Source organism: Lissotriton vulgaris, chromosome 6, assembly GCF_964263255.1.
Source record: "Lissotriton vulgaris chromosome 6, aLisVul1.2, whole genome shotgun sequence".
Taxonomy (NCBI): domain Eukaryota; kingdom Metazoa; phylum Chordata; class Amphibia; order Caudata; family Salamandridae; genus Lissotriton; species Lissotriton vulgaris.
The window spans coordinates 1,289,395,249-1,289,422,707 of NC_141694.1; the positions used below are offsets into that span (position 1 = coordinate 1,289,395,249).

Here is a 27,459-nt window from a genome sequence, read left to right on the forward strand (position 1 = left end):
CATATTATGATTCAGGAAGGATGCTGGGCAGGGAGACGTGAGCATAGTGTCTATGGTAGACGGTGGGACTGATAGTGTTCACACTACAGGAACACAGAATCATAAGAACTTGGAGGCTTAATACTTTGAACCTTTGAGAGGCTTATGTCACTGGAGGCTGGCACCTAGATAAAAATAACCCTTTGCTTCATTCAAGACCCGAGTTCTGGTTCCACCAACTCTAGTGTCACCCCTGCTGGAACAGACAGACCCTTGGACAAAGAACAGAGCTGAGGCGTGGGTACTTCAAAGAGTCTGAAGCCCACTATACAAATTTCAAAGGGGTCAGGAACTAAATCACATTTGTGTCTGGAGAGACTGTATAACAGTGGAAGCTAAAAGCCCACTTGTTGTTCAGAGCTGTGACAAGATCACCACAACTTGAAACGGTCTCTGCTGCTACCAGGAATAGTGATCAAGGTCTGTTGTTCTCTACAGCTGGGGAGGGGGACATTGCCCAGGATGCCTGGAACACTTGGCTTGAGCCTGGAGCACCAGCCTGTCTACCTGCCAAGATCAGTGTGGCCTGTGAGGAAGGCAGGAGATGAGTTGGAGTGAGGCAGGATTCAGAGATGAGGATCCCGGTGAGCCAAATGTGAGGCAGAATGTCCATCTGGACTGACTTCCCTGTGGGTCCCCTGCATTGTGCCATTAATTAAGGCCATCACTGTTGGATGACCGGATCACCGCCCAAGTGTTTCGTTGTGGTCCTCGCCCAAGGAACCAAATGAACATGCTGGGACCTCCCATTCTGCCAGCAGAGGGAGGTCTTCTTGACTTCAGAGCTGCCGTCCGTGACCCTGTGTGTACCACCAAGCCCAAGTAGCGTGGCAGCTGATTACCTGCTGTTGACCGCTGACCTGCCTGCCGAGGAGGATTCTGCTGGAGGCTTCCACCAGACTGCTCACTCCTGCTGAAGGGGTCCTCTACCACAAGAGAATGTTCAGGCTCGAAGGTACTCTGCCCGATGCCAGGCTTCAGCACTTCCATCCCTGTTTTGAAATCACTAGAACATCCATCTGAAAATAGAAGGGGATTGTTTTGTTTTTGTTACCAGTTGAGTAAGACACATCGAACAGGGTCTCACTAAGATTTAGGGACTGAGGCGCAATGCGCCACATGTGAAAACTGTGTAAGACTTGCAGAAATTTGCTGCAACCTTTGTGAACTGAAGCCTAAAGGTGGTGGGGGGGGTAGCACGTATGGGACAGTTGCCTCTCATACGACATAGACACTTCAGAACCAGGCAGTGGGTCTAGACGGGACAGACTTGGGTGAACAAACTCGAAGACCTAAAAGTGGCTCTGCAATGGATTTTATTGGCTATTTTATTGTACTAGATTTCAACTGTTGCATGTAATAAATACTTGTTTTTTCATAAAATTCAGAATTGGCCATGACCTGATTTATTGGGTTGCTGAAGGGGGCGTTGAGAGATGTGAGTTTACGTATACACCAACACTTTAACCCCACTCAAAAGCCCGGGACTGCACGACCTGCGCTATCACTGAGAGTCAAGCGCTTAAAGTGTAATACTTAACGCTGTTTCATAGAGTTCATAGTAGGCTTAGTCCCAGGATAGCAAGGGTAAAGGGCCCCAACTACCACGGTAGGCCCCAATTACCCTGGCCTGTCCTGTGGCCTGCTGAAAGAGTTCTGACATGCATCGTACAAGAGTCGCCACATAGATAAATAACTTGTTGCTATTAACTCAGTTGTGCTCACATGAAATTGTGTTCAAAGTTCAGACAACCTGTGCTCTGGTATCAGTGCTCACTTGTTGTTCAATTGAGAACCAAACCAAGCATCAGTTGTTTTCAGTAAGTACCCTGGCAAACAATAGGGTGTACTGAGGAAAAGTCTGTTCATTTCTCCACAGCTTTCCCTTTGACTTTACATAGTAACTCACTGCCACTCTCAAGAGGATTTCAGTTGTGCAGGAAAGCGTCTGACCCAGATTATTTAGAAAATAGATTCATGGACCACTTTAGTCTACACTAACCCTGGGCGAAGCACTCGCGGAGTTTGCGAAGTTTGCGCAACTTCGCACTACGCGAGCTGCACGTAGCACAGTGCGAACACGCGTAGTGCAGCGGTCATTTTTTGCTTGTTCGCGGTCCTGAACGTCATGTTCGCGACCGCGAGCAAGCAAAATGACATCCCGGTGAGATTCTCAACGCGGGGAGGTCAGGTTTCTCATTGTGAGTGGTTGTGCATGCTCGCGACCGCTCTCAATGAGAAACTACCAGTTCGCGTTGAGGAAGCTGCCGCTCGAGTAAAAATCTACTCGAGCCTCAGAAAACTACAGCTCGCACTGTGCAAGATGCCGTTTTCAATGGTTGCACAGTGCCGGATGCTTGTCAGTGCGAAGTGCACTTCGCGTAGCTTCGCGTAGCGCTACTTAGCGAACTACGCCCACCCCTAGTCTACACAGCACTTGCAAGGACTCTAATCAGGCAAGGAGCCAAGTTCAGTTCATGGCCAGTACTTTATAGCAAAGGGAAGGGATATAAAAGTCAAAATCACTTTGATGTATCAAAATGCTCATTCCATCATGAATAGGAAAATATGGTCTTCGACAAACCAGTCAAGGAAAATCTTGTGATCACCAAAGTATTGAAACCCATGGTAAACTAATTGCACGAAGCTCTCTCAAGCAAGCGCAAAGTTGTTTAAAAGGGAAGGTTGGCCTTGTCTAAGCTCAGGACATACAATTTGTGATCAGGGTAACCATAGAATATTGGGCTTTCTGTTTATAGTGTTTTGTCCTATGGTTTGTGTTCTATTGGTTTTTCCTATCCAACCTACCCATGCTGTTTTTTTCTATGCATTGTGTTTTGTATCTAATATTCCATTCTGCTGGTGTAATTACCACATCTTCTAAGTTGCCTTTTCTTCCTATTTTTTGCCTTCTTAGCAATAACGAATGAATACTCCCCACCTTAAATCTCATAAAGAATGTTTTATAATTTTTCTTACCCCTTATCGTTCTTTCACAATGTTTACCTCTGCTGCCTTCAAGGAACCCCACTCCCATTATGTCACTCAATAATCACTGGACTTGGGAATGTGTAAACTGGAGTAATTTCTCAACAACTGGGTAATCTTGTCAGAATGAGAATCCCGAGAGTGGTCTCAGGCGTTCGACATATTTACGCAGTTCATCTTGAATTCTTCTCTCCCTCCCACTCTGCCGTCCTAAGAGCCTTGGGTGGCTGGAGCATACACTCTCCACAGTTGGCTCTTCAAAGTTCCCCAGGTGGCATGATGATTTGGGAATGGCACAGGGATAAATGCTATAGTGTGTCAGAAAGCACGAGCCTAGTTCTTTGGATCCAGTAGCAACAATGAACTCTTTCATTTCTTACTGCTGCCATCAGTGACCACATACAATAATAATATGAGGGCCAATAGTAGAAATAGGGGATGTGGAATGGGATAAGAGAAAAAACAGACACCGAACACCACCACTTTGACTCCTCACGTCTGCTGGGCACTGATGTCCACAGATCGAAGTGGATAAAGACAATTAAGAGCTATCTAAGTAACCTGCTGTGAAAGTCCTGCATCTAACTGTAACAACAAACTGATATATTTTAACTCTATATCTATGTAACATTTGTTTTGATCTGAAACTTGTTACTCCTGAAACTAAAGCATATGAGATAGGAATCTTAGATAAAAGTTCACTAACACTTTTCTCGTAGGTATGAGAACTAGCTCAAGCTTCATAATTTTCTAGAAGTGTTTCGACCATAACCTAGACTAATAGATGTGGAAGACGGGCTCTCCACAGTCATTCTTAGACCACCTCCATATGGTTGGTTAATAACTTTATTCGATCTTAATTGATAAGGTTATACAAGTATACAGATCCTGCGTTATTCAAAGGATATAAGAAAAATACATCACAAGCAGTTTAATTAAAACATCACAAGGGTGTACAAACAAAAAAACAAAAACCGATAGGAGCCATTTAAAATAGTAATACCGTTCATTGGGTTATTCAGACTGACTTATCCATAGCTCGTAAAGTGCATAGTGCTTAAAGTGCTAACAGTGCCCTTTGTAAACAATACCATTAAATTGATAAAATACATTGCAATGGCGAATATATGAATTGTAAAAACTTTTTGGATACTTATCAAATTAGACTCCTCCCAATCAGTTATTATAATATGCTAATTAATGCTTTTTTAAACAGTCTAATGCCTCACTAACCTCCTTTTTGATAGAGCCGAACATAAATACGATGCTACACAGTAGTTGATATATGGATTAGGGAGCATTTGGAGGAAAAACAGGGCAGGACGGCACTGGATAAAATTACATTTTAGCGGTAATGGACAAATATACTATTTCCGAATACATGAATAAAATTTACAAAAAAAATAACAAATGTAGATTGTATGGATATATCTTCACAGGGACAAACTGGAAGGTCGTTTGCTGATTAGGTCCCTGATGGATAACCTAACATACAGGGGATAAAATTTAATCTAAACCGTAACAATATAATCTGTCGGGGATTTGTTACAGATGTCAAGTATGAATTAATTTCACCATATGGTAGCGAACCTCCTTACAATGCTGGGTTTCATGTAGAACATGCTAATGTCACAGCAGACTTCTTTGTAAAGGCAGAAAAAGGGGGAAGAAATGTTCCTTTACTTGGGAAAAACGTAGGTTTTTCGTAAAACCCTCACTCACCAGGGTTACCCCTTGGTCGCATGCTTCATCATAGGGTCCTTCCCGTTCCGCTATGAAACGGGCGTTGTGCGACCAAACGATTACGCGGGAGCATTGATTACACAGACTTTGAGAGGCAGATGTGCTCTGGAGGAGTGAAGTTTTAAGGGGGGAGTGTACTTAAAATTACCTGGCTTGTGGGAAATGTGCTTTATTCTGACCCCTAGTCGGCAAGGTTAAAAAAACGGGAAAAGAATAGGGTGTCTGGGAAACGAATGTTCATGCACCCTATTGGTCGGCATGTTTCTAGCCTATCCCTATCGGCTATTCTTCTGGACCTAGTTATAAAGTAATTTATCTCCAGTACTAGATCCACTCCTTAGGTTTTATAACTGAATACAACTAAATACTTGCAACAATCACACATTCATGCACAGGTGTGTAATAATTCCATATCACCTGATCCTTTGTAACTGTATAAGCTGTAGAAAAAATGAAAAGGAAACATGATAACAGGATATTTGTAGCGTTTGCCAACTAACTAAACCTATAAAAATGATCAGACTTAATGACAAGATCACTTGGCAACTTAGGAAGTTCACTAATGGTAACACAGAGAGGGTGGTCTACATGATAACATGCCCATGTGACGTCAAATACAAAGGGATGGCCTTTTCTCATACATTGATTTGGCTCAGTACAGACGGAGTTAATTAAAGCTGATTACAAAAGCAGAATAGAAAGGCAAGCAACAGTGAAGACGGAAGAATTACATAGGTGACAAAATGGATGCCACAAACAAGATGGCTTCAGCTCATGCTAAATCCAATTATTTTCGATTTCCACAGACTGCCCTTTTAGCATTGGCTGAAGACATCTCTATGATTTGGAAGGAGCAGGGAAGATATAATTTACATCTCTTCTCAGGAGTTCATTAATTTCCTGGCCCATTGCTAGGCGGGCATTTACATTCTTCGCATTTTGTTTAGTCGGTATACACGAGGTACAGGTAGAAATACAAAGGGAACAGAGCATCCGGTCATATTGAATACATAGGCAAGAAAAGAAAAGAATTGCAACAAATATACATAGAGCTGACAGTAATTTCCAGCCCCATACAGTAAAGATTTTCCGTAGTCATCCAGTCAAAGTCCATGTCCCTGAATCCTGGTGGATTTCAGTGGCTAAATTGTGCATCTTGGAAATCGCTTCAAAAACTGAAGGGGTGTGGTCAGGGATGTATACGCAGCAGCTGCTCCCAATGATGCAAGATGCTCCACCACGGTCGGCCGGGATGACATTGAGGACCATCCTGTTTTGGAGCACCACAATTCTCGCAATTTGTAGTTCTTCCGTGATATTTCCAAGTGCCATGGCTGTCTGATTGGTTACAGCCTCTACAACACGTCTCAAACGTCTGATCTCTCTGCTGTTTAAGGCCGCACCAACAAAGAAGAATAGTCCCAAGTTAAAGTCTGTATACTGCTGCAGTGCAGTATCAGTTTGATCCACCTCATCATTGTTTATTGTCCTCATGAATCGGCTCTTAAAAAAGTCATTATACAGCTTATAGTCTTTATGGTAGGATGCAGGTGCCAAAAACACAGGTGGAAGCAAAAAGGACACATAGCAGCTTCCAGACCACCCAATAGGTAGTTAATAATAACCTTTACTTCGCAAATGAAATAGGTGTTGTGTGAGGACCAAAAACTACTATTGTTTATTTCAGTAATGTTCAATACTAAAGTACAGTCACTTTTTCCCACAGGAATACTGCCAATGCTGCTCAGTCAGAGATCCGCCCGAGCTCTAGTAACAGCGATAACAGAAGGCCCATTTCCCTTGGTTGATCGAGTGTTAGGGAAAACATAGCTTGCAGAGGAATTTTCTCGACAATCCTCCTCCATTTCCCATACAGTTCCATTAGCTTGTGGATCTCCTTTATTCCACATACCCAGCAGTTTGTAACATTGTGTGTATGGTGCAACATCTGAATAAAAGTGTTATTGAGGTAGGACATTCTGTGCTTCTGTTCATAAGGAAGAGTAAAGTAATGGTGTTCAATGGGGACAGGAGTAGTAGCAGTCAGCACATTTCGAGCAGGAGCTACTCCCTCTACAACCCATGTTATTGTAGCAATAATAACAATGAGTTCAATAATGAACATACTCTTTCGATCACAGACTCTTGCAACAGTTCGCTTCTGCTTCTTAGGCACGCTCATCTCATCGTTGAATAATAAAACAGATGGTGCCCTAAGGTCCTGGGCAGACGTTGATATCTTCACTGAGGTTAAGATGAGCAGTCACTAAAAGGCTACCGCCCTTTGTAGTCAGCCTTAAACCAACCATGACAGTGGCTCAAACAGTCATTTTCAGCAACAAAGTGTCTTTCTTCCTGAGTCGCAGCTGAATTCGAGATGTACAAGGGATCGTGTGGTCCGGGAAGACTTCCTCCAGGTAACGTAGCTTGTCCTTTTTCTGTAGCCAGGATGTTGAGGTGATCTGCCAACGGAGCTGGGCTCACTAGGTCTTGCAACACTTTTCAGCAATGTGTTGCATGGACTCAGTTCTTCCGGTTGGTTACACGAACCACAGTCCTGGTAGCCGAGAGAACCTGCACAGGGCCTCGCCTCTGAGTGCTAGGTAGCTGGCTCTCTGGAAGGATTTGGTCACTACGAAATCTCCAGGGCGCAAGCAGTGGCCCGCACCTTGCGACATGTCTGGAAAAGTTTCCTGAATCTGTTGATAAATAGAAGACAAATTGTCAGTCAACTTTGACAAATAGTCCATCAATATATAGGGTACATCATGTATAGGGCGTGGCTTGGGAATCCCCCAAATATTCATTAGCCTTCCAAAAACCACCTCATACGGTGTGCGGTCAGATCGTGTATGTGGTATCGATCTAATAGATAGCAATGCCAAGGGCAGTGTATCTGGCCATTTCAAAGATGTGGAAGCCTGTATTTTAGCCAGTTTTAATTTGAGGGTAGAGTTTTTAATGTTCTACTAGTCCCGCTGATTGTGGGTGAAAAGCAGTATGAAACTTCTGCTTAATTCCTAACGATCATGAGATACTCAACATCTTGCCCAATTAAATTGGGGACCGTTGTCACTCCACAAAACTCAACAAATTCCAAATGTGGAGAAAAACTCCTTTAGGAGCACCTTTGCTGTAGTTAGCTGTATTTTCCTTCGCGGCATATGCCTCCACCCATTTACTAAAGGCACACACCACTACCAGAACATACTTCAGATTATTACAGCGTTCAAGCTGGATATAATCCATTTGCAGAACCTCAAAAGGTGCAGTAGGTATTGCGAACCCTCCTGTTTGAGTTGTTTACCCTTTCCAGGATTATACTGCAGACAAATCCGACAGGACTGGACTAGTTTATTAGCTGTACCGACAATCTCTGGATAATCGCAAACTTGCATAAGATGTTTTTGCTATTGAGGATGCTCCAACATGTGCTGGCCCATGTGCCATGTGAATCATAGGGTGTACATAGGCTGAGGGTAACTTCCATTTGGTCATTTCTTTATTCCCCCAACTGCCCTCATCGTTCAATGCTCCCTCCTTGGACCATTGGTCTAATTCATCAACAGAGGCAGATTGTTGCATGTCCAGTACTTCTTGCCTGGCATCATGTCATTGTTCTCCCTGAGATTTAACTACATACATAGATGTAGTACTTCGCTGCCTTGTGGTCTCACGAGCTGTGTAGTCTGCCTGCTTCTATTTTATCGGTCACTTTCTTGTGTGCGCTACATTTAACAATTGCCACTTTCTTAGGATAGGTCAAGGCAGAAAGGAGATTATGTACTAATTCCCCATGCACTATTTGTGTCTCATGTGAAGTGAGAAATCCTCTTTCTTTCCAGAGTCGGGCAAAGCTGTGTACCACGCCAAAGGCGTATTGGCTATCAGTGTAAATGTTAACAAGCTAATCTGTACTAAGCTCACATGCTCTTGTCAGTGTCGTCAACTCAGCAGCTTGAGCTGACTTCTGTGGGATACTAGCTGTCTCAAGTACTGTCTGAAGTGTTGTAGTTGCATAAGCAGCAGATGTAGTGCCATCAGGCAACTTCATGCAAGACCCATCAACCCACAATTCCCCATCAACACTGGAAAGAGGTGTATCTTGTAGGTCAACATGACCCTTTTTCTGTTCTTCAGTAAGGGATATACAGTCATGTAACTCTTGTGACAGAGACTGAGTAATTGAAAATGGCAATAATGTAGCAGGATTCAGAGTCAAACATATTTTCAGTGTGATATGAGGAGCCATGGCCTGTCCAACGGGCACTAGTCAAAAGTTTTGTTTTCGTTTGATTTAACAAAGCATCAACTGAATGAAGAACTAGCACAAGCAATCTATGTGACAAGACTATGCCCTCACTCTGACGTATGGACACCGGCGTCGCTGCCACCGCTTGAAAACACCCAGGCAACGCACGAGCAACTGGATCAAGGACAGCTGAGAAATATGCACAAGGACATTGCTTATCACCTTGTGTCTGTGTTAAAACTGAGAGAGTGCAACCGTCCCTCTCGTGTACATAGAGTATGAAGGATTTGGTATAGTCTGGAGTTCCTAATAGTGGTGCAGAACAAAGAGCGTGACGTAACTGTTGAAGGGCATTCTGACATTCAGTGGTCCATGGGAGAGGCATCATCGGAGTGTCTTTAGTCAAAAAGGCCAACATGGGTTTAATAATGTGAGCAAAATAAGGGATCCACTGCCTACAGAAAAAAGTAAGGCCAATAAATGCATGAACATCCTTCTGAGTACGGGACACAGCAGTGTCTAAAATAGTTTGAATGCTATCTGGTGGGAGTGCACGTCCCTCCTTAGACAGAAGGGGCCCTAAGTAGGTAACCTACTGTCTACAATATTGCAATTTCATCCGAGAGACTTTGTGATGATGAGAAGCAAGGAATGATAACAGGGACAGTGTTCCTTCTTCACACTGTTCAGGGGTATAGGCAGCCAACAAGATGTAATCAACATATTGAATAGGAGCCACCCCTTGCCTTACAGGGAAATAATGAAGCTGCCTTTTCAATGCCTGGCTATAAATGATAGGACTCTCTGTATACCCCTGTGGAGCTCTACAGAATCTGAAGGATCGATTATTCAAAGCGAAGCCAAGCAAATAACGGCTGTCAGTGTAAATAGTTATCGAGAAAAATGCATTCTTCAAATTAATGACACTAAATGTAGTGGCAGTAGGAGGAACCATAGTAAGAAGTGTCATGATGTCAGATACTACCGGGTATCGGGGCACTACGATTTTGTTAACTTCTCGAAAATCAATAATGAATCGGTAAATTTTAGTGTCAGTGTCTTTTTTCAAAACAGGAAGAATAGGGCTATTACAAATGTTATAAGGGACTTCTTCCACAACCCCCACTCTGATCAAATACTGAACAATGTGTATTAATGCTTCTTCATCCCCCCCAGATATTTTATTTTGGGACAGTTGAGGCAATGAAGCACCTTCCTTCACTTGAATATGTACTGGTGGGATAACTATTTGTCCCACATCAGTATCTGTTGTAGCCCTCAGAGTACTAGGTAAAGATGCCATACCAATGTCTTCTTTAATGAGACAAGACCTCTCAACCATTGGATAGTTATAATTTAAAATAACACGCACACCTTCGTGGGAACAACGTACTGTAGCACGAAAATGTTTAAGCATATCGATACCCCCAATGTTATCTGGCATGTTATGGGAAAGCAAAAATGGACATGCTGCAGTGAATTTATCAAGACTAAATGTAAGTGGCTGTGACAGTGGGCTAAGTGTAGGTGTCCCATCGAACCCTATCAATGTTATCATTGCGCCAGACAAGGAAGCCCTAGGAACCAATTTTTTAGACCGAGCACTACGAGTGGCTCCTGTATCAACCAGAAACTGATCAGTAGAACCCAAGACATTTGTATCAACATAAGGAGCTTTCTGATCTACTGGCACCTCAACTGGTTCCTTACCCCATCCTAGGCATTCCTATGCATATTTAGAATCCCTAAGACCATCAGTCGAATAATCTGCCATTTGATATGGATTTGTTTTTATCAAAGGTATTAGAATAATTTGGTCTGTGTTCAACTGCCTCACATCTAGTACGATTTCCTATTCCTCCCCTTTGTACTTCATTCCTTGGGCGTCCTCTACCTCGTTGATACTGCTGACCTCGCAAAAGGGGGCACTCAGAATGCCACTGTCCAATCTCTTTACAATAAGCACACTGATTAGAAGACAAAGTTGCTAGAGAGAAAGGGGGTACACCAGGGGTATATACAGTACGTCCGCCTCTACCACTGCCTCTGAATGGTGGAACATACACTTGAGCCAACATAACTTTTGTCTTTAAATCCTTAACCTTCTTATCCTCTTTGCCCTTTGCTTCCAATTCCTGATGCTCCTAATACTGGGCCATGGTCAAAAGGGAGACTGGGGAAGAGGTAGTCCATGAACTCTCGCTGACCTTTAGGTGACTAGCTATTTCTGGCAACATGTTAGTGACAAATTTGTCAACGAACAGATGCATACCCGTGTCATCTGTCAATGACTGCCCACTAAAGTCATGAAATCTTTCTTCAAATCGCGTAAAGAAATCGGAAACTGACTTATCAGCTTTCTGTTAACATTTTCCAATCTATTTTCTTAGGGGGTATAAGAATTTTCAACTTAGTTATAATAGCTTTGGGACGATCTAATACCACCTGTTGCGGTTTCTGCGCAGGCTCTATAGCCACATCTATTTCCTCTAAATGCACCCAAGTATCTCCATAAGCTACAATATCGTCTACCTTCCGAATTGTTCTCCACACACCAGGGGCAAAATAAGTCCAAAAAACATATCAATATCTGTCAGGGTCATAGTGCAGGAGCTACTAGCTCCTTCCACCTCTTCATAAAAAGCGGCTGGATATTTCCACGGGTGAGGCAAAGCAGCTTTAAGAGCTGTAACATCTGCTCTACTCCAAGGGATATAGACCCAATTATAAATAAAATATCCCTTTGCATCATCTGAGGTTTTATCCTCATTCGTTCCCCCTCCCTTTTGGGGGAACATACAGAGGTGCTGATTCACACATTGGTTTCAAAACAGCTTCACTATTACTAGGTTTATTTGCATCTACTGATGCATCTACTTCCTTTGTCTGAGATGGAGCTATTTCTACAATGTTATTTTTTCTAGCTATCTCTTTCTCTTTTCGTAAACGCAATGTTTCATCTTGTAATTTGGCAACTCGCCTAATCTTATCAGGTAAGTTTGAAAAAAGGAAAGTCCCATCTACTAACTGTTTAGAATCAATACTTATATCATCTGGCTCTGTTTCATAAGAATTATGCCGCCAACCATATATTACCTTCCAGGAGCATTTTTCTAAAAAATATAACTGTTTTGCATTTTCCCAAGTCTGAACTGTAACTGTGAGGACCGTCGCTCTAGTAATCCGGCGCGCTTCCTCTCTGGCAATGTCCCGTAATTTATCTCTCTCTTCCTTGTTCAAAGTAGAGCGAGTTACCCGCCCACCTTGCTTATCTTTTTCATCTGAAGACAAATGCTCCTCATCAGAAACCTCTTTCTCATGGGCACTAGGGAATTTATACGGGGTGGAGGTCTAGCTAGCAAGATGGAATCATCGTGAGGTTTATTAAGTATGGGATAAATAGGGCGCCTAATAGGGTACTGGCCAGTTACGGCTAAACAACGCTCCCTTTCCTCCTTTTCTTTTATTTCCTTCATTTCCTTATTTTTCAATTCCAATGCCTTTTGAAATATCATTTTCGCTGCTCTTTTTCTGCTATAGCTTCTTCTTTCCTCACTCTCTCTTGCACTACTTTCTCCCACATTCGTACACAATCAAACATATCTTGGCGACTCTTACGTTTAAACAATCACTGCTGTACATACTGAATATTTTTATAGCCAAATGACCCATTCACAGGCCATTGTAAATCTGATTCCTTTTTCGTATATTTTTTCCACAGTGTACTATACATTATTTAGGAAATACCGTATTAAATATACATATGCCTATTTAGGTGTCCCCTCTGCAGGCTGACTTCTTTCTAAATCCATTTTGGTACCTTCAAGACAGCAACACAACCTACGGAGTGTGCTGGGAACAGGCATGCTACCAATTTTGTATAAATATTACCTATCAAATGTACTCAAAAGTAGAGAAAAATCTCCACATTACCTGCCTTTATCATTTGCAAAGGATAAATCAAACAAGCAAAACCAGAATCTTGGCCAAGCAAATAAAGAGTGCTGCCTCACCGACCTTACCAAACAAAAGTCTCCAACTGCCAATCTCTTTGTCGACCTAATGGTCACTGCTAATTCTTCAAAAGGAAACCTCAGTCGGGACCAGCCACCACCTGGAGGGTCAGATCAAGAAAACTGGAAAAATAACTTTGGCTGCAAAGACAAGGGTCTCCTCATGCAGGATGTCTCCTCATTAGAATTCCAATCTTCTGGCAAGACCACTCCTTTGGACGGCTGCTTCTCTGATGAGGACCCACGTCGGGCGTCAACTGTGGAAATGTGGTTTTCAGTGAGCACACCGGTGTAGGGCTCACCCTTCACTGTTCACGGGTCATTAGACCAACAAAATGGAGGTTGGCACTGAAGCTGAAATTCAAAGAACAAGCTTATTAATCACCCATGAGTGGGACTACTTCCACACAGCACCCTCAAGTGCTGCATGAGGTAGTACACTGAAGACACAGAACACAGCCCTTATATACAACTTTTTCTGCACTGTAGGCATGTAGTTACAAATAGAAGGTACAAGCATATACAGGAATATGTAGATGGAGATCACTTAGTTAGCAAAGTGGGAGGGGGTACAGAACTGCTTAAGTAGCAAATAGTGAGCGATCGTTACATCTTTAGCCAGGTGCATTCTAGCAGCTACAGGCCTTTTCTCATACATTGCTTTGGCTCAGTACAGAAGGATGCAAAAACAACAGTTGATGGACAGAATGCAGAACAATGTCATACATTCACCGCAGTACATAGATCTGGGCCTAAATCCATCGTTTTTTGCTCTCTATGCCATTCCAGTTTGAACCCAGCCATGTGCAAATCAGTCTTGACCCTGTGCCCCATGGAAACAGTCCAGCCCGAACTGCCAAGCCAGGTCCTCCCTGGACGGGAAACCAGCATGGACGGATGTAATGCCAGAAACCGGTCCTAGGAAGCTTGTTTCCGGTCCAGGGAAGGCATGGCTTGGTAGTTCGGGCTGGACTGTTCCCATGAAGCACAGGGTCAGACCTATTTGCATATGGCCATGTCTGAACTAGGGTGGTAGAGTGGGCTAAAGAACGGTGATGGATTAAACCCAGATCTGTTGACTGGGTGTGAGTGTTTGATTGGTTCAGATGCTCCGTCCATCACCACCCCCTTTTGTACCGCTTTCTTCTCCATAAGTTGGCAGGGTATGCTCAGACGTGAGTCCCTTGCTCACTTTGCCACTGGATTCAAGCAAGCCTGGCTGAAGACGTCTATAATGCCAGAAACCGGTCCTAGGAAGCTTGTTTCCGGTCCAGGGAAGGCATGGCTTGGCAGTGCGGGCTGGACTGTTCCCATGAGGCACAGACTCCGACTAATTTGCATATGGCCATGTCTGAACTGGGGTGGCAGAGTGGGCTAAAGAACGGTGATGGATTAAACCCAGATCTGTTGACTGGTTGCTAGTGTTTGATTGGTTCAGATGCTCCGTTCATCACCACCCCCTTTTGTACGGCTCAGTACAGAAGGAGTCAACTAAAGCTAATCACACCAGCAGAATAGAAAGGCAAGCAACCGTGAATACGGAAAAATTACATAGCTGACAAAATGGATGCCACAAACAAGATGTCTTCAGCTCATGCTAACACCAATTATTTTCGATTTCCACATCTGGACCTGGCTCAATTGTCAGGGCTTTTCCCTTCTCGTGGGATCCTGAAACGCCAGAGCCGACAAACTCGCTTTTGCCTTGGTATCATTATGGCAGCTACACCTTCAGGTGGCCCAGGGAAACTTTCAGCAATGGGGAGAATTGGGGCTCGATCTGTTCACCACAGCTGAGAACATGCAGTGTTAACGCTTTCGCGTGTTGGAGTTCCCAAGAACGTTTTTTTAGTGAGCCCTAGTCCACTTATACAGGAATATATTGCTTCACTCTACCTTTCCCTAGCTGCCTCTCTGCCCAGAGTTCTGAAGGTCAGGAACGACAGGCCCAAGTCATCCTAGTGGCTCTGGAGTGGTCCAGGAGAGTGTGGTCCACGGAATTGTCTAGGCACGAGCATCTGTTCTTGGATCTGCCTATCACTATTGGAGGACCTTCTGATGCAGCAGGATACTGCCCCGGGCCTAAACAATCTACACATCCAGGTGTGGAGATGAGTGTGGCAGTTGACTGCAGTTGATCTCCCTCCCGAAGTAATGGATGTCATCCTGGCAGCCATGTGGTGTTCTACAAATCTATTTGCGCTGGACAATGGGACAAGTTTGTGGTTTCGTACGATACCCATTATATGGACCCAATGCAGACTAAACTGTTGGATATGTTACTGTTTGTTCTTTCCTTGGCTCTGCAAGGACTTGCAGTGGGTGCTGCTAAAGATTACTTGTCAGCCTTTATGCCTTTTTATGTTTACTGAATTTGCCATCCTTGCTCATATCACCTATAGTGATGCATTTGCTTTAAAGTTTGGTCCACATATTTCCACCAAAGTCTTTAGTGATGCCTCACTGGGACCTTAATTCAAACCTTGTACACCCCATTTGAGTTATTTAACTGTCCCTTATGTCTCCCGACCTTGGAAAAGGTGTTTCTCATTGCAATCACCCCAGCTTGTCGCAGGAGTGAACTTCCAGCCCCACACCACCTTCTTTCAGGACAAACTGGTGTTGAGAACTAGAGCGGCCTTTCTACCTAAGGTTGTGACTCCCTTTCACATCAGACAGTGCATCACACTCTATCCCACCTCACGCTTCAAAAGAGGAGGTTAGACTTTAAAATTTGAACCCCAAAAGCTTTTATATCCATCATACCCAAGACCATCTGGTGAAGGAACAGCTCCCTTTGGGCAGAGCCAAGGTGCTACAACTGCATTCGTGCATGGAGTGGCCAATATATGCCAACACTTTCTGAAGGGAATGAATTCAGCACAGAGCCTCACGTTCCCACCAACTGCTGTCATGGGTTTCGCTGGAAAATCCCAACTGCTGTCATGGGTTTCGCTGGAAAATCTTCTAGATCCACTCTGGGGTGTGGAGGTATTCTACAGGTGGGAAATCTGCAGTTTAAGTATTCAAAAGAAACACGTTTAACAAAAGTTAGTAACCTGTATCTGAAAGAGACAGTTAGTTGTAGATTCCTTACCTTTAGAATTTCCCCCAGGTGTCAGTCTGGATCCGGAGATTTTTCTTTAGCAGTACCCATACACTTTGGTAGGTGGCGTTTGTCGACTCTGCGTCTGTCGTTGGCGTTGTGGTCGCCAGGATGATGTTGCGGTGCCTCGTTAGACGCCGCCCATGCGTGCTAAAGGCAGTTCTTTCTTTTTCGTGCCAGCCTAGTGCAGATCCAGAGAGAGAGCTACCCTATGCTGTTATTTTGGCTAACCTTTTTTCGACTTTTCTCTCGATCTTTTTCGAGTCTTGGACTCCTGGTGCACAAGGGATGTCCCAGCGTTGGACCGGTTTCAAGCCCTGCGTGTCCTGCCACAAGAGGTCAGTGACGGACCCGTACTTCATGTGCTTCTGATGTCTGAAGCGCGACCATGCCCCGAAGTCGTGCTCTGACTGCCGGGCCATGCACCCGAAGAGTTTAGGGCAGCGGGCCTGAAAGTTGTTGAGGCCCGGCAGTCAGCTCCACGTTGTTCCCAGTCTCGTTCAAGAGGAAGGTCGTGAGACCATTCACAGAGCAGCCACTCCTCGTCGCACTCAGTCGTCGAGGTCTTCAGGTAAGTCGAAACACAAGAAGAAGGCGAAGAACTACAAGTGCTCTTCACCTTCTCCCCGTCGGTCGACTGACGCAACGCGGGAATTGGAACATCGTTGCTCAAAGGCTCCGTCTCTGGTGCCTGTTTCAGGGATGACTCCGTACCTCCCACCCTTTGTGGGAGCCGGAACGTCCCCTGCCCAACTTAAGCTGTTCAGCCAGGCCTTACACCTAGTCTTTGGGCAGTCTGACTCTTCCGACCCAACTTCGGGCCCCGGGGGGCATGGTTTTGGGCCTTCAATGCCACCAGCTCCGGCGGGACCCCGCAGATCCAGGCCTGGCTCGATGCCGGTCGATCTTATGCAACCTCCCCAGCACCGATCCAGGTGACGCCCCCGGAGTCGACCGTGCACCTGGCCGACGCCATCCCCGTCCTCATCCCCGAGTTGGACCTGGAGCTGGACCAACACCAGAAGGTACTTTTGTTGCCCTGTTCATCCCTGGTGTTTCCTGCCAACCTTAGGGTGATGATGAGAACTGGGAGGGGACGCTAGACCCTTTAACTGACCAGCTAGAAGAGCCAGACTGAGGAGAGGACCTGGGTGATGCCAGTGGTCTGGACACCTCTAGACACTGGTTTGCATTCTCCCCCGACCATGGCTAAGGAGGAGGGAGCGTCCTATGCTGTGGTGATGAGAAGGGCGACTGCGGTCTTGGGCCTTGAGCTCCCTTCAGTGGCAGTCGGGACTATCCTCCTGACAGAGGTGCTTCAGCTTGCGGCTTCCTCTTCTGAACCCCAATTACCCTCACTGATGTTCTCCTGGCCACTTGGTCCAAGCCCAGCACAGGTGCTCCTGTGGAGAGGACAATTGCCCACCTCTCTGCCCCGGGAGACCCAGTGTTCTTGACCAAACACCCTTCCCCTGAGAGCTTGTTGGTCCAAGCCTCTTCTTCTAAAGTTGCAGTCCCTTCTGCCCCTCCAGATAGGGAATCCAAGAAGCTGGACCATCTTGGAAAGCATATGTTATATTCCTCCAGCTTGGCTCTGAGGACGGTGAATACCGCGTGCCTCTTGGGCCTCTACTCCTATACCATCGGGGAGACGGTCGTGCAGGTTCTACCTTTGGGCCCAGAGGAGCCTTGATCCATGCTCTTCCAGGCAGTGGTGGATGGGAGAGATGCAGCGAAATTCGCCTTGAGATATGGACTGGATAACACCGACTCACTGGGCAGAACGATTGCCACGTCAGTACCCTAAGGTGCTACTCCTGGTTGAGGACATCTGGCTTTTCAGGGGATGTCCTGTCAACTTTGATGGCTGTCGTCTTTTTGACGACCAAGCAGACTCTAGAGCTATGGCAAGGTCCTTGGGCCTCACAACGCCTTCTCGCCCACTCCAGTCTGCTTTTCGTCCCTTTCGTGTCTTCGGAAGGGGCTCCTAACCACGTACGGCCCAGTCTAGCGACATGTTCATGCAAGAGACCTGGCCTCTGTATGGTCGTGGACGTGGGACCCAGCGGCCTCACGTGTCTGGGTGCCAGCGGGTCGGCCAGTCCCCCCTCCCTCCCCCCCCCCCCCCCCTGCCTCCTCTTCCAAGCCTTCCTAGTCCAATGTTTCAGACCATCATGGCTAGTTGGAGGCCGGGATCACCACGACCTCCTCCACTGGCAATCCATCACGTCGGACTGGTGGGGTTTGCAAATCATCTGAAGGGGCTACTCCTCCCTAGATGTCACCATCTAAAGAAAACTTATTGGAGGATCATTTGGCACTTCTCCGGCAGGAAGTCTTGGATCGACCAAGGGAGCTATAGAGAGAAACCCTGCACCAGAAGTAGGTTGTGGTTGCTATTCCTGCTAGTTTCTGGTGCCCAAGAAGGACACAGACCTGCTTCCTATTCTACGAGACTGGATGGTGATGTGGACTTGCAGGACGAGTATTTCCATATTCTCGACTTGCCTGCCCACAGATGCTATCTATGGTTCACAGTGGACCACGAGCACTTTCAGTTCACTGTGCTCTCCTTGGGCCTTACCAGTGCCCCTCGGGTGTTTACAAAGGTGATGGTGGTGGGCGCAGCTCATTTGCGCACATCAGGGGTTCCAGTCTTCCCCTATCTTGACGACTGGCTGGTGAAGACGGGTTTGCCCCAGGCTTTCATCTCCCAGCTCCAGACTACGGCGGACCGCCTGCACCCCCTGGGGTTCACTATAAACTTGCCAAAGTTACGCCTGACTCAGTCTCAGATGTTCCCTTTCATTGGAGCTGTTCTGGACACTGTGCAGTTTCAGGCCTATCCTCCCGAGCAGCGAGTCTGGGATATTCGGGCTATGATACCGATGTTTCAGCTTCTAACCTGGATTTCGGCGAGAATGACTCTGATGCTGCTGGGCCACATGGCCTCCTGCATCCTTCTAGTGGATCATGCCTGACCTGAGGTTCCAGTGGGCACAGCATCATGGAATCTTTCTGACTACGTTCAGATCTCAGAGGGAACTGCACAATAACTGCAGTGGTGGCTAACGACCCAAGCTTGGATCCGAGGCAGATCCCTCTCCCTTCCCGAATCAGATCTAATGGTGGTGACAGATGCGTCACTTCTGGGATGGGGCAGCCATCTGGGAGAGGCGGAGATCAGAGGCTTCTGGTCTCCGACAGAGTCCGGGCTCCATATCAACCTGTTGGAGCTTCGGGCGATCCCATTGGCACAGAAGGCATTCCTTCTCTCTCTCAAATGGAAAGTGGTGCAGGTGTTCACAGACACCACCACCGCCATGTGGAGTGGGGTCGTGCACCCTTTGTCAGGAGGCTCTTCCCCTCTGGACATGGACGGAACATCAGGGCATGACCCTGGTTGTTCAACACCTGTTGGGTTCTCGGAATTCCAGAGCGGACAAACTCCTTGTTCGGTGCTTGGTCGATCACAAATGGCGTCTTCATTCAGAGGGTGGTACAATGTCTCTTTCAGCTATTGGGGGTGCCTTGTTTAATTCTGTTTGCCCCCGAAAAGAACATGCAGTGTCAATAGTATTGCACGTTGGAGTTTCCAAGGCGGCACTCGCTAGATGATGCTTTTCGTCATGATTGGAACTGCAGCCTCCTGTACACCTTTCCGCCTGTACCACTTCTGCCCCGAGTGCTCAAGAAGATCAAGCGTGACCGGGCCCAAGTTATCCTTATGGTTCAGGACTGGGCACATAGAGTCTGGTATCCCGAGCTTCTGAGCATGGCCATCGATCCACCCATCAGACTGACTCTTCAAGAAGATGTTCTGTTATGGCAGCAGAGGACAGCTCTCCACCCGAACCTGTCTGGTCTTCACCTCCCTGCGTGGAGATTGTGCAATGACAGTTGCCAGCTTTTGACCTTCCGCCCGAAGTCTGTAATGTGATCTTGGCGGCCAGGCAGCCCTCCACTAAATCGGTATACGCCTGTAGATTTATTTATGTCAACAACACCCTGGGTAGGGTATCAGAGCGCTTCACAGTACAGAGCAACAAATTCAAGAACATTTTAGTAGGGGGTCCTATATATAGATATGTGGCATATGAGGTTCGGAAGAGAACAAATCGATAATGAACAAAAAAGTAGAAATCTGTTGTGCAGTTCGGTGCAGTAAGAACAAGTTCAGGTACAAACAATTCATATTAGCGAGGCTGTCATCACGGGCATCATAGATACGTGTTTAGATTAGCAGATTGGTTCATTGCAAGCAAGAGGGATATCGAAAGTAGGGCTTCCTTTAGAGTCGGATCTTGTGATTTCCAAAGTGGAGAGAGTCACTCCTAGAGAGGGGCAAGTTGAAAAGTTATCTGTTGCAGTTTATAGAGCCCAGGTGGGTGAAGATTGCTAAGGAGTCAAGGGACGAAACGCGTTGGCTACAGTGCGTTATGAAGATTAAATAAAGATTGAACTTCAAAAATAACATCGTTGATTCTGCTACTGAATGCTTCACTACTTTGATTTGCTAAATTGTGGTTACCATTGTATATATTTTATAAAAAATAACTTTGTGTGCTGGATCAATATTGATACAAATTGTTCGTTTTGTAGAGAGTTGACTTTAGCTGTGAAGAAGGAAGAACATTCTTCACTACTTAGCTCTGATTTTGAAGTCATATGTGTGGTTTTGGCAATTTGTTTGATTGGTGGTTTAACATTTCGAAGAGTTTCTTCTGCCTTTTTTTGGCATTGTCTAGTTCCGATCTAAAGAATTTTTTTTATGTTTTAGAATACTTTGTAATAGGAGTTTCTAGACTTTCTTAGCAGTTTGAGTTGATGGGAGAGGGATGTTGTCTCCATTTCCGTTCAGTTAGATTCAGTTTACCTCTTTCTTCATTCTGGGCATCGTTGAACCACAGGTTTTTGTCTTTAACTGGTATTCTTTTGAGTTTTGGTGGGGCAACGTGGTCAAATAGTTTGGTCATCGTGGAGTTGTAATGATCAATGAGTTCATTGACATCTGGCAAGTTATTAGGAGTTAATATTACTTTCTCACAGTAGGAAGCTAGATTGTTCCAGTTGAGGTTTTTTGTGTCTCTAATCCAATGTCTGAGCTTGATTTGCAGCAAGGAAGTTTTCATTTTAGTGGTGGGTATTTGAAAAGTAATAATATGATGGTCTGACCAATCGCATGGGATGATCAAGATAGATTCAACCATTTTTTCTTTAAAGATGATCCAGTCAAGTGTAGCACCTTTAGAATGAGTTGGTAGTGAACAGGCTTGGATCAGGGATTGGTCTGCTAGGAAGATTTTGACAGCATTGACCTGCTTATCTAAGGAGTCTTCCCAGTGCAGATTGAAGTCCCCTAGGAATATGTCACTAGAGCGAAGGGTTGAGTTTGTTGTAATGATTTTCATTAGTTGGTCTATGAATAAGTCGTTTTTACCTGGGGAATGGTAAAGTATTTGTAGTTTGTAAGGATGGTTGTCTGAAGATTTTATGGAGAGCCCGAGGTATTCACAAGAATCAAGGGGTTCGGAGTGAAACTTCGCAATAGGGATGTTGGATCGATGTTTGCAAGCGATGCCTCCGCCCATTTTATGTGGTCTGTCTAGTCTTATAATGTTGTAGTGAATGGGTGCAAGAAGGTCTAGGCATGAGGAGGATGATTCTGTGAGCCATATTTCCGTTAAGATAGTTATGTCCACTTTCCGGTTCAGGATGAAGTCGGCGATGTCAAGAGGCGTGTTTCATTGCTGAGCAGCAGTTGAGTAGGAGGCAGGAGAACTGATTCAACGCATTTCCCAAAGTAAGGTCATGATTTTCAGTGGTTAGGGTTATTCTTTGTTGGTTATTAGGGTTTAATCTTTCTGTGATTCGGTTGTGAGGTTTTATTTGGATTGATGGAGACTGGGTGAATAGAGAATTCATCCTTGTTGGTGAATGGAAATGGAGTTGATTTGTAGGATAGTACTAAGGTTTGGATTTCAGAGTCAGTTAAGTAGTTAAGGTGTTTGCATGTACGGAATTGTCGGTTTGACAGAGGCAGTAAGGTAGTATTTAGTTTTCTGTTAGCTAATGATTTTTTAATGTGGTTGATTTTTGAGAGAGAATTTTCTGAGAGTTGTAAGATATTTTTAGTTTCTGAGATAATGTTTTTTAGGTTCTTTTATGTAATGTCCATTGTGTTCTGAGTGCGTTTAGTTCAAATTTGGTATGAGGGAGAAGGAAAGAGCTGCACGCAAGAAGGCTAGGCTTAGGATTGCTGGGAGGTTCGAGAACTGTGCTAGCAGTATGGGAAGTTTGAGCGGATGGGATAGTGGTAGTCGTAGATGAGTGGGGCTGGCACGGGTGAGAGGCTTTTTTACGATTCGCTACAGCTGCCTCATTGCTGAGAACTTCACAAGAGGTCAGAGAAGGGTTGAGTGGGGTGGGAGTTGGTTCTGGAGATGGGGCTAGGTTCAAGGTATGGGAATGACAAGGGTCGTGAGTTGAGTTCTAAGGGAGGTGAGTTGCTGTTACTTCTTTTTGGGGTTCTAGATAAGGGTGTCGGTACTGTGACTCTAGAGAAATAGAGGAATCTGTTTGATCCAAGTGGTCTATGGGTTGCGTGTAGGTGTGAGCTTTTAGTATGGAAAAGTATTTGTCGAATTGTTCTAATTCCTTATTGGCTGCTTGGATAAGAACAGTGCTGTTTTTGTAGGAGGTTATGTTCAGAGTAGCTCTAAGGTTTTGTGAGGGTGCCGTTCTAATGCTGGTTCCATAAGGAATATTTTTTCTTGTCCTGGATGGTTAGTAGCTTAGAAAAAAAAGTTCATAATTTAGCCATTTTTCTAGTGAAAAAATATAAGGTCATTTATTATACCTTCTTTACGTTTAAGGAGGGGTCAAGAAATAGAGTTTCGGGGTGGTGTTTAAAGGTTTTAGTAGCCTTCCTAGATAGATTGGTGGAGTATATGAAGAATAGGAGTTTCTTCCTGTAGGTTTCATAGTTACTCCCGCCATGATGTAGTTTTCCTTGTTCTGGGTGGAAAGACCAGTTTGCAGTCCTACTGAGGAAATGCTAGAGATATGTATTTCAGAGGGAAATAAAGGGACAAGCCTAGGCCTATGCAGGAGAAATGTATTTCAGTGGGAATTTAAAAGAGGACTTTTTTGTAAAATAGTCAGATGGGCCAAGTATAACAGTGGGTTGGGTCTTGTTACAAGATGGCTGCCACTTTGTAGGCTGAAGACAAGATGCAACAAATTTGTAGCATGGTGCACAGCAAAGGCTGTGGATCCCCTTTCCGCCCTCTTTCAGAGGTCCTCTTGTATATCTTTTCTTTTGGCCCAACAGGGCTCTGCTCTGGGCATTCTCAAAGTTTATCTTGCAGCTATCTCTGCTTTTCTTCGGCTGCCAGATAAACTATACTTATTTGAGTCTCCTATTGTTAATAGGTTCTTTGACAGCATTACTCATCTGTTTCCTCTATCTCCTTTCACAATACCCCAGTGGAACTGTTCTCACATACCTTGTGTGCTCCCCTCAAGCCTCTTCATAACTGTCCTCTCAGGCTCCTCCCTCTCAAAACTGCCTTCCTTGTGGCCATCACCTCTGCTCGCAGGGTGAGTGAGCTTCAAGCTCTGTCTTTCAAGTCCCTTTTCTTCTCTATACATCCTGACAAAGTGGTGCTTAGAACAAGCCTTTGTATCTTCCTAAAGTGGTTACACCATTTCAAGTAGGAAAGTCTATCACTATGCCCACCTATTTCCAACCGCCGCACCCTTCCAAGGAGGAGGAGAGACTCCACCGTCTGGACCCTAAACGTGCGCTGTCATTCTACCTTGATCGCACCAAAGATTTCCGGATGGATGATCAACTCTTTATTGGATATGTAGATGCCAAAAAAAGGCTGGGCTGCTCAAAAAGTACAATCTCTCGATGGGCTGTCCTTTGTATAAAGATCTGCAATGCTTTAGCTAAGAAGGGTCCTCCAGTGGGGTTGCTTGCTGATTCCACTAGGGCTACAGCAGCAACCACTGCATTGGCACACGGAGTCCCACTCCTTGATATCTGCCAAGCGGCAACATGGGCATCTCTGCACACATATGTACCAGACATTACTGCCTGGACAGCCTTTTCGGTCCACCAGGACTTTCTCGTCTGAACTTGGTTTGCAGGCCCTCCTCCGGAGATGGTATTGCTGGGGTATCTATTCTAAAGGAAAGGAATCTACAGCTAACTGTCTCTTTCAGATGAACAAGTTACTTACCTTCAGTAACAATGTATTTGTAAGAGACACAGGTTAGTTGTAGATTCCTTACTGCCTCACTCATCCTCCCCGCTCTGTGAACTGATTTCTACAGATAGAGACTTTATAGTTGTGGCGCACCAGTGGTCAGTATCCTGCATGGCTCTGCGCTTCCTCTGACATTCTACATTGAGCAGCCTTGGTATGTAGCGCACACCGTCAGTATAGCTACTTCATGGTAATAAGGAGCCCACACACTAGACTAAGCAAAACATTGCTTTTGTATCCTACAGATACAAGACCCATACAGCCCTGAAGACAGACCAGTGACTCCAGTCTGGTCTAGAAACGTGTCGGCAGTGTTGTTTGGGAGATACAAAGTTTCATTGTTGTACAAAAGCTATGCATTAAGAAATCACAATTTATTTTGCGATTTCTTAAATTTCCTTAATTGCGATTCACAATTTGCGAATCGCAATTAAGGAATCTCTTCCCATTGATTCCTATGGACCTAGATTCGCACCGTTTGTGAATGCAATTGACAATGATGCATGTGGGCCTTTGGAACATACAGACTTAAACCAAATATCCTTGACAAAAAATCGAGATGTCCACTGCTGGTCCTAATGCGCCCACAAACTAGATCATAGACTTGTAACATTTGAACAACCATAGAACAGTCGTTTTAACAAAATTTTAATGTTTTTAGAAGTATGGAGCTTTATATGTAAAAATTGTTTTGAAATGAAAAATTCTTGTATTGCAATGGTTTTAACGAACTATGCAAATAAAAATAAACTTAAAACATGAGAAAGTCAAAGGGAAAAAAATGAGCCTCATCAAAGGGCACTCCACTCATAAACATGCCCTTTTTATACAAGAGAATGAAAATAATTAACCATGTATTAGACACTATCAAAAATGTGTTGGACGTTATTTTCATGTTGCTAAACTGTAGTCCTTTAAATTGTGCATAAAAAATAAATGTGGTCGTGTTTCTCTCTCTGTAAAATAGAAAAATATTGTGAATTAATTTTAATCTGCTGGTCGTTGTTGTTCTGTTGCGATTTATTTTCGGACCTAACAAGATAAAACTTTCAAGGGTGAAGCCTGCAATGTTTTAGCAGAAGTAAACGTTTTCATTGTCTATTATGTGAAACTTCCTTTAAGCATGATACGTGCAAGACGAATGATATCTAAGAAACTAATTAAAGCAATGTTTATTAAAGTTGTTATTCTACTTCTGGTGAAAAGATGATATGAATAATGAATGCTAGCAGAATATTGAGAGTATTTTGTTGATAAGTGTCCAGACGTAAAGCCGGAGAAATGTTTTTATTTTTGTGTAACATCTCTTTTCCTAAATCTGCTAGTGACTGAATGTTATGTATTAAATACATTTTTGCCACATGTTGTTGTGTGTAACGTGTATTGTTCAAAACAGTATAAGGGGTTTCGAATTTATTGTCCGTATACCTCTTTTACGAGTTCATTCGGAGCACTTGTTGCTAGGGCACGTTTGTTTGGTGCATCCCCTCATATTTTTCTCGCAGACTTTTTGCAGATCTCTTTGCCCATTTCCATGTTGCTTACAGATCTCATTTAAAAATTATTTTGGTTTTAGCTTCTAAGCCAATTTGAATATTTTAATTTGTTTGGCAGGCTTGCTTTAACAACTTACTTGGCACTTTTGGCTTGTTTTAGCTTAATATTAGACATACCTGGCATATGCACATCAGTTACAGGCTCTCTGTTCACATGTTTTCTCAAGCAGAGTATTGCAGTATTGTTTTACTTATTCTAACTGACCAGGCTATTTGATTATGCCTTTCTTGTCTGGCTTGTGTATTGTTCCCTTAGACAATTTGAGTGCTCAGAGCATACAGTTGATTTTCTGTTTTGCATTATTTTTACTGGTTTATCACTGCTGTAATGACAGCTAGGTTTACTGAATACATCTAATATTTGAAAAGACCAAGTGAGAGCCTTTTTTAAATTATTTGTCTAAATTTCTCAAGAATCAGCCTTGCCCAACTGGTCCTGCAGATATTTTTGATAGATGAAAAGCGTTGACATAGTAATAACCGAAAACTGATAGCCATTGGATTGGTTTTGCTGAGGCATGGTTCCGCGAGAATGTAATCACTGTGCTAATTGATCTGATTGGTTTCGTTTTAAACAATTACATTTAAAAAAAGCATCAGGAGAAAGCACAATAGTACTTTTTGTCCTAATTACCTCATCCACACTGAAGTATTTGTTGAAAAACTAATCTGTCAAATGTGTGATTGTGTAGTGTGCAATAAATACAAGCATTTCCTTTGTACAACTGTAAAATACCTCTCTTTAAGCTAATATTGATACTTTCTGGGTGAAATTTGCAAAGCACAGCTTAGTAAATAACTTTAAATGATGCAGTCAACCGTGTATTGATGCCAGATCAGCATTGTACCTTAAGTAAAACTACTTATGGGACCCATACAAGTTGCAGGGCACTCAGTGGAGCTAGTGCTCACATGTAGTACTACAATCACATGCTTCATGGTCTAACTGTAGATTTTGCCTGATAATACACAGCACTCTGCCTACCATGGTCATCCAACCTCCTTTTCAAAGTAGGACGCAAGTCAAACCAATTCCATAGAGGTACTACAATGAAAGTAGTACTGAAGAGTTTAAAGCACTCTTCAACATGGTTGAAGCGGGCAGGCTCTTTGGACCTAGAGTTCCCTTGGCAAGTCTGCACCACAGTGCTGCCAACCCCCTTAACAAAATTGTTCACCTACACATTCCACATCTCATCCCACAAAGAATAGCTGAGGGGTAACAAACGCTGGCATGGGCCGACACAACTATCATTTGATTTAACTGTTCCTGTGCTCACATGTTCTGTTTTTTGTATTCTCCACTGTTTATCTCACAGCTCTTTGTAGAGACTTGCAAAGTGACACATCAGTTAAGACACCCTAAATAAATAAAGTAATACATGTTATTGATTTATTATGAGGAGGACAAATGCATAGAGGGTTCCTTGATCCTAACCCTTATCTACTCATTCATCTTAAATGTATAAACTACTATCAGCTCTGC

At 44.2% G+C, this 27,459-nt stretch overlaps 1 protein-coding gene across 1 annotated transcript in view; it reads left to right on the forward strand.

The window, feature by feature from the left end:
• RAB32 (RAB32, member RAS oncogene family) overlaps nt 1-27,459 on the forward strand; it is a 117,974-nt gene that overhangs the window by 88,034 nt on the left and 2,481 nt on the right. The gene's annotated exons all lie outside the window — the stretch shown is intronic.